The sequence below is a fragment of the Pinus tabuliformis genome, chromosome 2_2 (genome assembly GCF_031772625.1).
Source record: "Pinus tabuliformis cultivar Carrire ecotype Pingquan chromosome 2_2, CPIR1, whole genome shotgun sequence".
Classification (NCBI taxonomy): Eukaryota; Viridiplantae; Streptophyta; class Pinopsida; order Pinales; family Pinaceae; genus Pinus; species Pinus tabuliformis.
The window spans coordinates 396,765,044-396,778,639 of NC_142300.1; the positions used below are offsets into that span (position 1 = coordinate 396,765,044).

The 13,596-nt window shown below is 39.5% G+C and overlaps 1 pseudogene; it reads left to right on the top strand.

Moving 5' to 3' along the window:
• Nucleotides 1–12,170: 12,170 nt before the first annotated feature.
• Nucleotides 12,171–13,158, top strand: LOC149192946 (LRR receptor kinase SERK2 pseudogene; annotated as a pseudogene).
• Nucleotides 13,159–13,596: the final 438 nt, after the last annotated feature.

A 13,596-nucleotide genomic window follows, 5' to 3' on the forward strand; every position in this document is an offset into this window, starting at 1 on the left:
ACTACCCCAGAAGTAGAAAATGGCATTTGAGGGAGTTGCCCTGGAGGTTGCGAGCATCAAAGTACTGGTAGAAGTGCCTAAATCATTGAGGTTGCCCAGGCCAAGGCCTACATCAACCAAAGAGGGTCCAAAAACAAAGAAAGATAAGCAGAAAGCACCATAGCCAATGCACGCATCACCTAGAAAGCACCCATAGAAGGAAAAGCCCACCATGTAGGAGAAGGGCAAGCTAGTTGACCTGGAGCCTGAAGAGGATGTTGAAGAAATCCATATGGATGAGGAAGACATTGACATGGGGGAAGAGGATGTTGACGTTGAGGGATCCGACCCTATCTCTAAACTATCAAAGTACATTCCTTCGTGCAGAGGCAAGAAAAAGGTTCCGAAGGACATTGATGAAAAAAAGATCACACTACATACACCCTTACTGCTGGACAAAATCGTCTTTGAAGAACTGCGCTTGGGGCACATTCCCCATTTAAAATTGGAGGGTTGGGATTTGGCTAATATGGAGTGCTTTCCCCACTTAGCAACAAATCAATTCATGCACCGTGTCTTCTATAAAGACTCTGGTGTGACCACGTTGGAGCCAAGAAAGTGGGTAAAAGGGGTAGATAAGGCTAGTCTGTTAAACATGATGTGGGTATCGCATTACAACAACACACCAATGCTTTTAAAACCAGAACTGGTGACCGGTCCGGTCCACCTAATGAACCGGGTTACTGACCAGAACCGGTCGAACTGGGACTGGTTAGGTCTAAACAAATTGGTTTTAAAAAAATACATTAAATAATTAATTTTTAATGAAAAACTATTTTTAAGATTTAAAACCATGATTCCAAGCCAATAGGGACAAAATATGCAAATATTTCTCATTTATATACCATGTAAAGGTGAATATATCAAAATGGCACCAAGTGCAATACATATCATCGACAAAATACATAAGCAATGAGGCTCTAAATGGCCTCTAGAGTGCAAAAACAAAACCTACAAACTATGGGGCCAGTGGCCTACTACAAGACTCAAGTCTACCTATATGATAATAGTGATCAACATTATCACTTAAAAATTCTCATGAGTCATCATGATTAAACTCAGTTGGTTGAGTCTCGACTCCGAAACTTTGCAGTCACAAACTTATCTATTGGTTCAGTGACTTAAGTCTCAAATTTCTAAAGGTATTATGCCCTAATATGCCCTATTATTTCATTTGGTGCTCCACATGGCTTTACATGGCCTCCTATACCAGCCAAGTGTTGCTTGAATTTGTTAATACCCCCTCCTTCAATGGATTTTTGGCAATATTTGCAGATCATTTTTCCATCAATCATATCATAATGAGCCCATGTAGTATCTCTGGCTTTCGGAGGCATGATGACTACTACTTAGCTTAAACTCTGTTGTTCCACTACTCCAGCAAAAACTCAACACTCTCCAAGCTCCCAAGCAAACTCACAAACACTCCAAATGAGATGTGTGAGACAAATGAGAGGGAGAAGGGCCTCTTAAAGGCTTGGAGAGGGTGTTTTTGGAGGGAAAGGACCCTTACTTTCCCTCCAAAAACCCTAAACCACCTTGGATAAGCTATTGTGTGGGTCCTCTGTGAGCATGGCAGGTAACTGGCTAGTTTAGGATGGAACCGACTGGTTCCATCCTAAACCAACCAGTTAGGATTATTAAGGGCCATTTCTCACCATATGACCTCCTAAACCAGGTTTTTCTCCGGTTCTAACCAGTGGGCCTGCTAACCGGCTAGTTTGACCAGTAACCAGTTAGCTAAGCCAGTTTTTAAAACTATGCCGCACACCCATAACCATGATAGTGATCAAGTAGCTGTTGTGCTTGGTGCATGATGGGTGCCTATGGTTAGAGGAGCCGATATAGATCACTGACATGCTAATCCATAGGATCACTCGGCTGCCGCATGCAAGAGAAAATCCAGCCATGGCATTTGGTGGAAAGACAGGTGAGCGCAACCTCGCCGAAGCAATGAAGGATAAATTTAAGCTTGATAAGAAGCCACACGACTACTCCATCACTAGCATAACCAACCCCGTGGTCAAGGTAGCTGCTCAAATCCTGGTAGGAAAGATTATGAGGAAGTGTCGCGTAGATGAAGTGCCAACACTAGCAGTGTCATTAGCAGCCTAGTGCACGGAGGGCGTACAGCTCAACTCGGTGCGCTACCTCTGCAGCAAGTTCCTCATGAACTACAGAGAGGGTCATGATCAGAGAAAAATGTTTCACTATGCATGGCTGTTGTTGTCCATAGTGCTGGTTGCGTGGGAGTTAATAGATGATAGTCAGTTTCCTCTAGTCATGTAGGACCTACTGAAAGCGGCAAAGTTCACTTCGTTCTGGGCTACAAAGGACCCCCAAAGGGTCAAGGACAACAAGTCCTTTTGGATCTTGATGGAGATGAATATCCACATGGCCATCAACCGCAAGCCACGGTTGTCGCCGATAGTTTTTGATCAGCTGAAAGAATATGTGGAGTTCAAGGTGAACTTCCACCTTGTATCCATGCACGCGTGGAAGGATCCTGAAAAAAGTGGTATGACCTTCCATACCTGGCCACAAATGATGTGATCGCAACGGTCCTCTACTGCTAACCGGTAGATTGGCACACCGCTTCGGACTTGATAGCTGGGTCTAGCAAGTCTAAAACGAAGCAAAAAAAGGAAGAGGCTAGGCTGAAGATGGAACAATTGGCTGAGGAAAGGAAGAAGGAGGTTGAGGATCAAACAAAAGGCGAAGCACGTTGCTGCGAAGAAAAAAGGACATGAAGAAGAGGAGGAGCACGACTTTGATAGGAGTCATAAGTTTCCTTCCTCGGAGACAGAGGAGGAAGACTAGCAATCAGAGTAGGGAGGAGTGGACCTAGAGACTACTCCATTCCAGATTAATTGCACTAGGGAACAGGAGAAAGTAGGGTTGCGGAAGAAGTCCAAGGCCAACAAGAATTCCCTAGAACCAATCACCTTGACTGAAGGAGATTTGAAAGACATTGGTGATGTGGTAAGGGATGCGACTACGGAACTGTTGCAGCAGTTTGAGCAGCAGCAGAAACAGGCCTTGGGCGCCATTCAAATGGGTCTACATGAGATGCAGATCTAAGCATCATAGGTATAAACCAGTGTGGGATAGAGCGTGACGTCAACTAGTTTGGCGCTTGACACCTTACAAGCAGTAGGGATGGTGTACACACTAGATCCCTGGGCAATAGCACTGCCGAATGAAGCGCTGACTAGAGAAGTATAAACTAACAAGGCCACTGTCAGTGCTGTCAAGGGGGTTGGACTCAATTTGGCTGCACCTCCAAGTGAAGATTTTCACACTTTGCAGGATGTTGTGATCGCAGCTTCGAGCTTGCGAACAATGCATGCTACATGTTATCAGTGAGCAGAGGGTGATCAACGCTCAGCTGGCTACACAAAAGAACTCCACTATTGATATATTTAAGGCCATCACAGACAAGAATGAGCGCACGACTAAGGTAGTGGTTGAGACATACAGGTCTGTCCTAGAACTAGACATTCTCGAAGATGAGCAAGTGGATGTGAGAATTTGGAAGCTCACTGCTAGAGTGCGTGAAGCAAGAATAGAGTTGGCAAAGGTTCAATTTGAACTGAACCTTAAGATTGTAGAACTTGAGTTGAAGGTCTAGCCTTTGACTCTGCCAGAAGTCAGAGAGTAGCGCGAAGCAGCTATTAAGGACACCGTTGCAGTAATACATAGTGCAGTAAAAGATTGCACTACGCTCTTCGAGTAGTCACTCGAATTAGTCACCAATTTACAAGAGGATCCCAATGTGTAGAGGCTGGAAACAGAGTCACGGGAGCTACAACAATGATATGACGAGGATAAAGCGACAACGCACACCATCGCCATTACCCAAAGGCTAGCGAAGTTGTAGGAAGCAAAGGCACTAAAAGAGCAGGTGGACGCAACACAACATAGGGAAGCATTATTGAAGGCACAATTGAAGCCTTGGCTAGATTAAGCATATGTGCTCATGACCACCATTGAAGGCAAACTGGCTAGTCTATAGGAAACACAATAGAAGATACAGGTAGATGGCATAGGGCCATCGACGGAGCAACTGGTCGAGAAGATGAAGCAGGCGGAAACACAGTGAACCATCGAAGTTGCAGTGGTACAAGTGGAGCTGGGAGGTCTTCGCGACAAGATCTTCGTGCCAGCAGAGTGACTTGAGGGCTAGTCACCAGATTTGTGTTGGGGGCCTATTGGGAACGGGTCCCTTGGGGTCAATTTTGGGGTTAAAAGCCCAAGTTTTAGGGCATAATGCCCAAATTTTGTAGGAAAGAATGTAAAGTCTCTGCATTTTGTGATCGTGGAGCACGAAGATGTAAGCAGTCAAAAAGGGTTTTCCTATTGATAGTTGTGTCAGTTTGATTAGATCTGCCCTTGGTCCACAGACCATGGGATTGTATAAAAAGAGAGTCTTAGAAGAGTCTAAGGCAACTAAGTAATAAGTTTTGGTAGATTTTTGAGTAAATTTATGGGTCTGTGAGAGCTAAGAGCAACAAGTCTTAGTGTAGGAAGAGGCTCTGCAGCTGAGTGCATAGAGGCCTAGGGTAGAAGTCCGCAGTTGAGAGCGTAGACCCCTGCAGCTGTGAGCGTAGTGTAATGCCCCACTTAAATCTTATCCTACAAATTTTGTTAATGTTTACATTATCTGAAAATATTGAGAAATATTGGTCTAATATAAAATTCATGATTTCCATTATTCAAATTCCCCACTTACCTTCTCAAATTGAATATTAGGTAGGATATGGTATCCTTCCATTATTTCAAAATATATGTATTCATTTCACATTACCCAATGTACCCTCACATTTACTAAGGAGAAGACATGGTCCTCTCCATGTAATTACATCTCACATTCCCCAATGTACCCTCACATTTACTAAGGAGAAGACATGGTCCTCTCCATGTAATTACATCTCACATTCCCCAATGTACCCTCACATTTACTTGGGAGAAGACATAGTCCTCTCCATTTAATTATATATATATATATATATATATATATATATATATATATATATATATATATATATATATATTCACCTCACATTCCCAAATGTACTTTTCAGATTTACTTGGGAGAAGACATGATCCTTTCCCATTAAATTCTCAATTTTATATTCATGTCACATTTCCAAATGTACTCCTAGCTTACTTGGGAGAAGAGAAGTAAACTGTAAGGATGGATGAGAAGTTAATGACATTAGTGAGAGGTGGTTGAGATGGAGAAGGGAAGGAGGGTATAAAAAGGGAAGGGGGAAGGAAGAAAGGGGAGGTTGGGGGGTCTTGCTTATGATTGTGGGGGTTGGTTGTGATTGTTTGGACTTGTTGTGTTTTTGGAGACCTTAGGAACCTAGGGAGGTTTCTTGGGTTTGAGAGGAGGAAAGTATTGTTATATAGTTTTGCACATTCTTCTTGAAGACACACTATATCTGGTTGGACTTGGGCACGGAGGGCTAGGGAACCTGTGAAGGTTTCCTGGGCTAGGAATTTATTTCCTAGTTGGCTGGGAGTTAAATCCGGTTGAGTCGGTGAGAAGGAGCGTTCAACTGGAGCTATAAGACAAAGGTATCATCATCAACCACCGGAACAGGTATTTTTCCATGGACTACGCTTGTTAAGTTGATATCAATGGAATGCTCACCTTAATTTATGTTGCTTATGATAAAATGATAAGATGTTAAATGTTTAAAGCTATGTAAGAAGGTCAGTAAGCTCCTTTTATTACTTTTAAATCAACAGGAAAATAGATCTGTTAGTGTATAATAGATTGAGGCTATCATAATAGGAATCAGGCCCTTACACATGGTATTAGAGCCAGGTTCAAAATCTAGACCCAAAGCCCACTATATAGCTATTCCATAATCAAATTTCTTACTAAATAGTTGAAAATCCAGAAAATTAGAATGTCAAAATGTTTCAACAACAGTCCAATGGCTTAGTGCCTAGGGATATGACAGAGCTAGTGTTTTGCTTCAACTTAAATGTGCCTGTAAAATTCCTGACAGAATAAATAATATTATAGAAAAAAAAAAAAAATCTGGACCGAGCTCCTAGATGAAGAAGCTTGCAGTTCTGGGGACTTTTGCAAACAGTGATTAGGCTGCAGTTTTGTGGATCAAGATAAAGATCATATAAAACCCTGTTTTAGAAAACCGAGGGGCCAGTTCTAGAGCCCAAAGATGACCGAATATCCTGGTAAGGAGAGTGCAGTTCTGAACACAATAGATGAGGTCTATGTTTACCCTTGAAGAGAATCAAAGCCTCTGAGCTACCTCAATCTGAAGCTCAGAATTTTGTGCACATTTATGTGTGACCAAACTCCAGGGCATTGACAAAGTTAACGAAGGGTCTCATCATTTAAGAAAATTTTCAAGCATTTAAGAGATCCAAATTTTGAACCACCTATGAGATCTGAAGCATCATATACATCAGTGGATAATCGATTTTATGGTTTCACATAGCAAATATAGAGTAGCTCTTCTGTTAAAGTCAAATTACAGTTACTCAAGAGTGGTCATCAAATTACAGTCACCTTATTTAAGGTATATTTTGCAGTCTTGTATAATGCCATAAAAGACGAGAACTTGTGGCAAAGTATCACAATTCTGAGGCTATATATATACATATATATACTTGCAAGTTTGATCAAAGAAATAGAGATCGCACGTGTTTAAGTGTAAAACTGAACGCATTAGAGTTTTCGACTTCGATCTCGAATTGTGATTGATAAATATTAATATGTTGTGAGAAATCACTGGATCCTATTCAAACTGCTACTATGATAATTTCGATTCAAATCCCTTTACTCCTGCTTATTCCTCAATTTAAGTCCAACCTCCCCTTTGGCTGTGGCTGCATTTACTACTCGTTTTTCTGGGCTGGCTGGATTGATTTTCCCCGTAGAGAGACAATTTGATTTGTTGTTCAATTTTAAATTGATTTTTCAGGTCCCTATTTCACTACTGCACATATCTCCTTGTGTCAACGGGGGAGAATATCATAGCATTCCTCTTACGTATATCTTTTTCATCTCCTCTTTTAGAATAGTGAAATCAGAATACATGCACATGGGTCTATGATACCCCTCTGTTCTGTATATTGTGTCCAAGTCTCCACTTTTACACTTGTGAAATCATAATATCCATGTATCTGCATAGATTCTGCGAACTTACCTATAATTTTCCTCTTCGTTCACTTGACAAGCAAAACTGATTGATGCCATTGAGATTCTGTTAACTGGTTACATAAATACATTATCTAAAGAAATTGCACAGCCACAGGTGCATAGGCATAAGAAAATAGGAACTCTTGGATTTCCTCTTAAAATCTATGTATTGAAATACTACATCAAACTCACTAGTGGTTCTTGAAATCTCCCAAAGCAGTTTCTTTTTGACAAAATAGCTAAATAGAGCATGTGGCAAAAACAACGTTACATGTTCATTCACTTATAGCAGTTAAGTTAGTAGCAGGAGTCGGTTTTCACCTTGCTGTAATCCTTCAGGGAAAACTACTTTTGCTTCAAGGATGCCATCAACCTACAGGATTGTAGTCACATACGCACTATAAATTGGGGTATGCACTATATAGGCCACATTGCCCAGAAGGCGGGAAAACTTTGGTCTGCCTGGGTGCGTTTCTGAATTTCTCACCGAGTGAGTGAGTAGATCCAACCTTGTTTCAGCGAAACCTGTTATGGTTCAGGGTTTTCTTGGCTTTTGCCTTTTCATTCTTTGTTTCCTTGGATTCGAACTCGAGAGCTCTTGAATATGATGGCCCAGGAGAGCTAAAACCAGGCTATCTCGAATCCAGTGTTTTGGGTTTCTATTTCTGTCTAGGAGCTACGATATAAATGTACATTGAAGTTAAAATGCATAAGAAAAGTCGATGCAAATTCATATGATTTGTGGCCATTTTTAAGCCAAAAATCCTAAGAATTGGGTACGCCCATGCAACTGTGCCAGAGCTTTCAACTCATGCCTTGATTGCAACTGCATGCTTATTAGGCATCTAAATTATCATTTTGTTGAAGGTGTGCATTTGCTGCTTACAAAGAATCAGTTATCATAGTCTATCCATTTATATTTTGCTCATAACTGTCTCCGTGATCCGGGGGCTCTCCAAATCACTCCCAAAAGGATCCAACAAAGCTTCCTGAAAGAAAGTGTGAATGGTAAGAGCCCATTATTATATCTCTGCATAGCCTGAAGAGAGGGCAGATTCGTGAAATGCATATATGTTGGAAAAGTAACTTTTGAAAGAGATCGATCCCAATTTTGTACTTATGTCAGTCCTGTTTTTCTTTGACCCATGTTCTACTGTTTTGTCATATTAGAGTGTTAACTAAAGATATTGGTAACTTATTTGCTTCCAAAATTTACAGTGAACATGCAACTAAACCGTGAGAGATTATTGTGTGTGGGCGTGGCTACCAGGTATGTTGCAAGCTTTGATGGAGTATTTTCTAAGCATATATGAATATAAATCACAGCTCTTCTTAACATCCTGGTTGAATCCAGTCATTGCAGCATTTTGAAACATGCCACTCTGAATAAATTGACTTTTCAAAAAAACCATAACACTAGCTTAATTGTCGGTATGTCTATATAGTATAGTTGTATATCCAATATTTACATCTGGCAAGAAACATAAGTTGTTTCAAAGTGTTTCCTATCTTGCTATGGTTATCATATCACCAGGGACACACTAATATCTTTACCTGTGTCTTGCTATATTTCTTTTGTGGGTAGTGACGATCATAACATTGTCTAATGAAAAGATGGAAATTCCAATTTGACTTCCATTCTTGACCAGCAATATTAGATGAATCAGCAACTGGGCCGGTCTCATACTTGTGTGATATGGGGTCGATTCCTACCCTAATACTACCACTATAACAGCTACCATTATAACTGTTGGGTGAACAAGGCCACCCCAGTAGGTGTTCATAGGTAAATAATAGGGGATTTGAACATAAGACCTTTGTACTCACATTTACTTTACATTTTTACAAGCTTGGTAAGTGAACAGCTAACAGTGTTTACAAATGAAGAATTCCAAGAGTGAACCTTTTCTTTTGTCTAAGCCATCCTTGACCTTGTTGGTTCAATTAATATTTCATGGTTTGCTTTTCTGTACCAATTTCTAGTTGTATTGGTATCAACTTAATTTCATCCATAATAGTGCCTTAGGTACGCATGTAGTTGAGATTGTGAGTGATCGAACAATAATCATGCCCTTAAAGTATAACATGAAGAACTACAACCAACAGTTAATATATCTCACCTGCATATAATGTTTGGAGGGATCAATCTTGATTCTCTGTAGCCCGTATATTCATAATGAATGTTACAGTTCTGTGGGAATTGACCAGATGAATACTGGATAATAGCTACAAATGCAAGACTGTAATCAGTATAACGATGCCTTGTATGATGAAGCAACAGTGAATGTTGGGATGGAATTTCTTAAATACAGAGTGGCCAACTTGGTCAACTACAAGTGGGTAAGTGGTTGATAATTAAAGTCTGGAAGTTCCTTGCCAATACCTGTCCAATTTTGTATTTAGGCTCATATATAGGTATGATGGCAAGAATTCTGCGATGCCACTAGGTTTTTTTGGCTATTTCAACCTAAATATCTTACAAGAGCTGGTCAATCCACGACTATTGTTTATTTGTCTTAGCCATAGTGAAAGAGTTGTGTGCATATGAAGGAAACATTTCTGGTGATTATTGGGAAGCTATCTTGAAGAACCGAGTGATAACATCTACAGTTGGAGAGATGAGAAACCAAATTTTAGAGATTAACAATGAGCTGTCTGGCGAGAAATGAAAAACTTGTTCTTGTTGATTTTGATGCCATTAAAGTGAAGTGCATTCATACAGTATTTGCGTCCTTTTTTTTTGGGTTACCTTTTTCTGGTAAAGCATCTAACCGGTATAATTGATTATGTTTAGCAATGTAGTTGCAATGTTTTAGCCCTGTACAAATGCATTCATGTTAAGATGCTTCAAAATAACTGCCATCTGTTTTCTTAGGGCGCTTATTGTCTTTTTACAACCCAAGATGTTGTGTGGAAAGGCAGCATGATAGATACTTCTAGCAAAAGTTGGCTTTGTGAGAATCTTTATAAACCAACAACTACTCTCATTAATTTCTTAGAATGTGATGGTTGATACATGAATAGAAGGAAATAGTTATCTTTTATAGTCACTGATTATCTTTTTGTAGAAATGCATGACAGATAGGAAAACAACAATATAACTCTAAATATCTTGGCCCCAGTGCTTGAAATCAAAATATATATCAGCTTAACCTTACAGCTCATGATCAAATTTCATAACCACTCTGTGTCCTATTTTAGTCTACGTATTACAGTCATCCAACCCAGCAGATTGGGTTCAAGTGCCCTTCATTCCTGTCTTCAGTTAATCAGCAACAAAAACAGAGCAAGCCCTTAAGCAGGTCCCACAGTAAACAATTCTCTTGTTTCCGACAAAACCTTGATTCCAGCTTGGATAAAAAAAGGAGAGAAGATTCAGTGGACAAAGGGTCCTCCTTGTATTCTTGACTGATTAAGGTTTCTTCCTGCAGTGTAAGTGGTGATTCATAGAGATAATCTACTTTTGAGTTAAACTCTCTGAAGATTTTTAATTTGTTTTTCAGTTGAACTATCTGTTGATGTGAGTGAAAGAGATCACATCAAAGAAATATTTTATTTCCAATACTCTGTTCATGATGGGCCCAAGAGTCAAATTTGTGCTTTGGCAATTGGCTTAGCCGAGGACATCACTCATTTTGAATCTCCCAGAACTTGTAGTCTTTTGAATTCTTTGTCTTCAGTGGGTTTTCATTAAGATCCATACTGCATAACATTTTACTTTGTTGTTGGTTCCCAGGCCTGCATTTTACGTCAAATAAAATTCTGAGTAATGTGTATACTTTCAAGTGATTTTTTTTTTTTTTTCATGTTTCCATACATTCAATTCTTTAGATCTGTTTTTTTTGTAAATCCTGAACTTTTCGAAACCTCCCTCTACCCTAACCTAGAGAACTTGTCGTACCTGATATATATATATATATATATATATATATATATATATATATATATATATATATATATATATATATATATATATATATATATATATATATATATATCTAGTTGGGGCACATCTGCAATTGTCCTTATGTCCATTATGTCCATTATGCATAGTGTGTTTGTGATTTCCTTAGATGGTTTTATTTTCTGCTGTGTTTGGAGGAAGCTCATGTGCAACATTGTACATCCAAATTTGGCGTTTAGCATGCCTTGTGTGCAAGTGGGTAATGATTGGATAGAGTTTTACATCCAGCTCCATTCCAAGGATTCATCCTCTCCATCACTACATAGCAATCATTTTGGCATTGAGACCTGTGTTGTGTGCAAGTAAAATGACTTATGAGATGGGGCGTGGTGGCCACTGCTGTAATTGCTTTAACCGACAATTAGGTCAATCCCAATTCATTAAGTTTTGCAGCCAGAGCTTGTGTTCATCTTGACTGGTTTGTTGTACAACTTCTTTTGCCTTTAGAGGCGATTACTTAAAATCAGGATTACTGCTTCATGTTTCCTACATATATCATTCAACCGAATCCCCTTTTTCTAGTTTTACACCTGTTGTATTTTAAGGAAGCTCATTTATACTATAATTCAACCGTCTTTGAACTGTAGCCCTGTGTTGTATGAATGCATGAAATACCTCCATATGATTTCCTATTTTGGTCACTGGTTTATCCTTTACCAGTCATTAATTACTGGACTGAACCCAAATTGCCCTGCTCCAAATCCAGCATTCCTCAGGGATGCCTATGAGAATTACATCTACCCTTTGCCTCTGGGCCTCTGTTTTTTTTTATCCGGTAGAAATATTCAATGACAATTATTGCGTTGTAACCGTTGATCAAAACTAAATAATTGAATTCTACACCTAGTTTATTTTAGACCATGTGGACAAATTACTGGGGTTACCCAAGTGTAGGCATTTAACAGCAGAACGTGAAAGCAATAGAGGCTTTCAGAGGTGATGTGCGTACAAGAAAAATGATAAATAAAAACTAAATATTTTAAAACAACGGGCAAAGTATATAAAGGAGTGCTGGCAGACAATACAAAGGTTGCAGTAAAACGATTGACTGACTATCATAGCCCTGGTGGGGAGCAAGCATTTCTACGGGAGGTTGAGATGATCAGTGTGGCAATCCACCGCAACCTTCTGCGCTTGATAGGATTTTGTGTTGCACCATTAGAGTGGCTTCTAGTCTATCCATATACGCAAAACCTTAGTGTTGCATACAGGCTAAGGGAGCTCAAACCTCCAAAAAAGCCATTAGACTAACCTGCTTGGAAAAATGTAGCCTTAGGTGCAGCCCGTGGTTTGTAGTACCTTCGTGAGCACTGTAATCCTAAAATCATTCATCGGGATGTGAAAGCTGCTAATGTCTTGCTAGATGAAGACTTCGAAGCTGTTGTTGGTGATTTTGGGCTAGCGAAATTGGTTGATGCTAGGAAAACTCATGTTACAACTCAAGTCCGTGGAACCGTGGGTCACATTGCTCCTGAATACTTATCAACTGGAAGATCCTCAGAGAGGACAGATGTGTTTGGTTATGGTATTACTCTTTTGGAGCTTGTCACTGGACAACGTGCTATAGATTTTTCACGTCTCGAGGAAGAGGATGACGTTCTATTATTGGATCATGTTAAGAAGTTACAAAGAGAGAAAAGATTAGATGCTATTGTAGATGCAAACCTAAAGCAGAACAATGATGTTAAAGAAGTTGAGGCAATGATTCAGGTAGCATTGTTGTGCACACAGACCTCACTGGAAGATCAACCCAAAATGACAGAAGTTGTGCGCATGTTGGAAGGAGAGGGTTTGGATGAACGTTGGGAAGAGTGGCAGCAGGTTGAAGTCATTCGTCGACAAGAATATGAACTAATGCCTCGAAGGTTTGAGTGGGCTGAGGATTCTGTATATAACCAGGATGCAATCGAACTCTCTGGTGGAAGATGATCAACATGGGCTTTGGTTTCTCATATTTTTGTAACTTGGAACATTTTACAGTTTCCTTCAAATATATCATTATTGGAACTGTAAAATCATTTTTTAAGGTTGTAAGATTTTATTTACCTATTCTTCCACTTTTGTAAGCAAGGTGTGACTGCTTTTTCAATGATACTCAAATGCATTTTAAATCCCTGCTTCATCAGTAGGAAATCTCCAATCATGCTGTTGTCCATTTGCAATCGTGTACATTAGATATTCAGCTAAGTATCCTTGAACATCTGAATACCAGGAAAACCCTGACTTTCATTAACCAGGAGAGATACGGATTATGATGAGGAAATTATATCCAACAATATTATAGTGTTTGTATTTATTATGGAATACTAATCTCCAAAGCTGGTTGTTTGAATTGGAATAATTCCTTGATGTAAAGTGAAAAGATAAAATTAAATGTTTTTCCTTTCTAAGGGATCTCATTGTTTTGGGG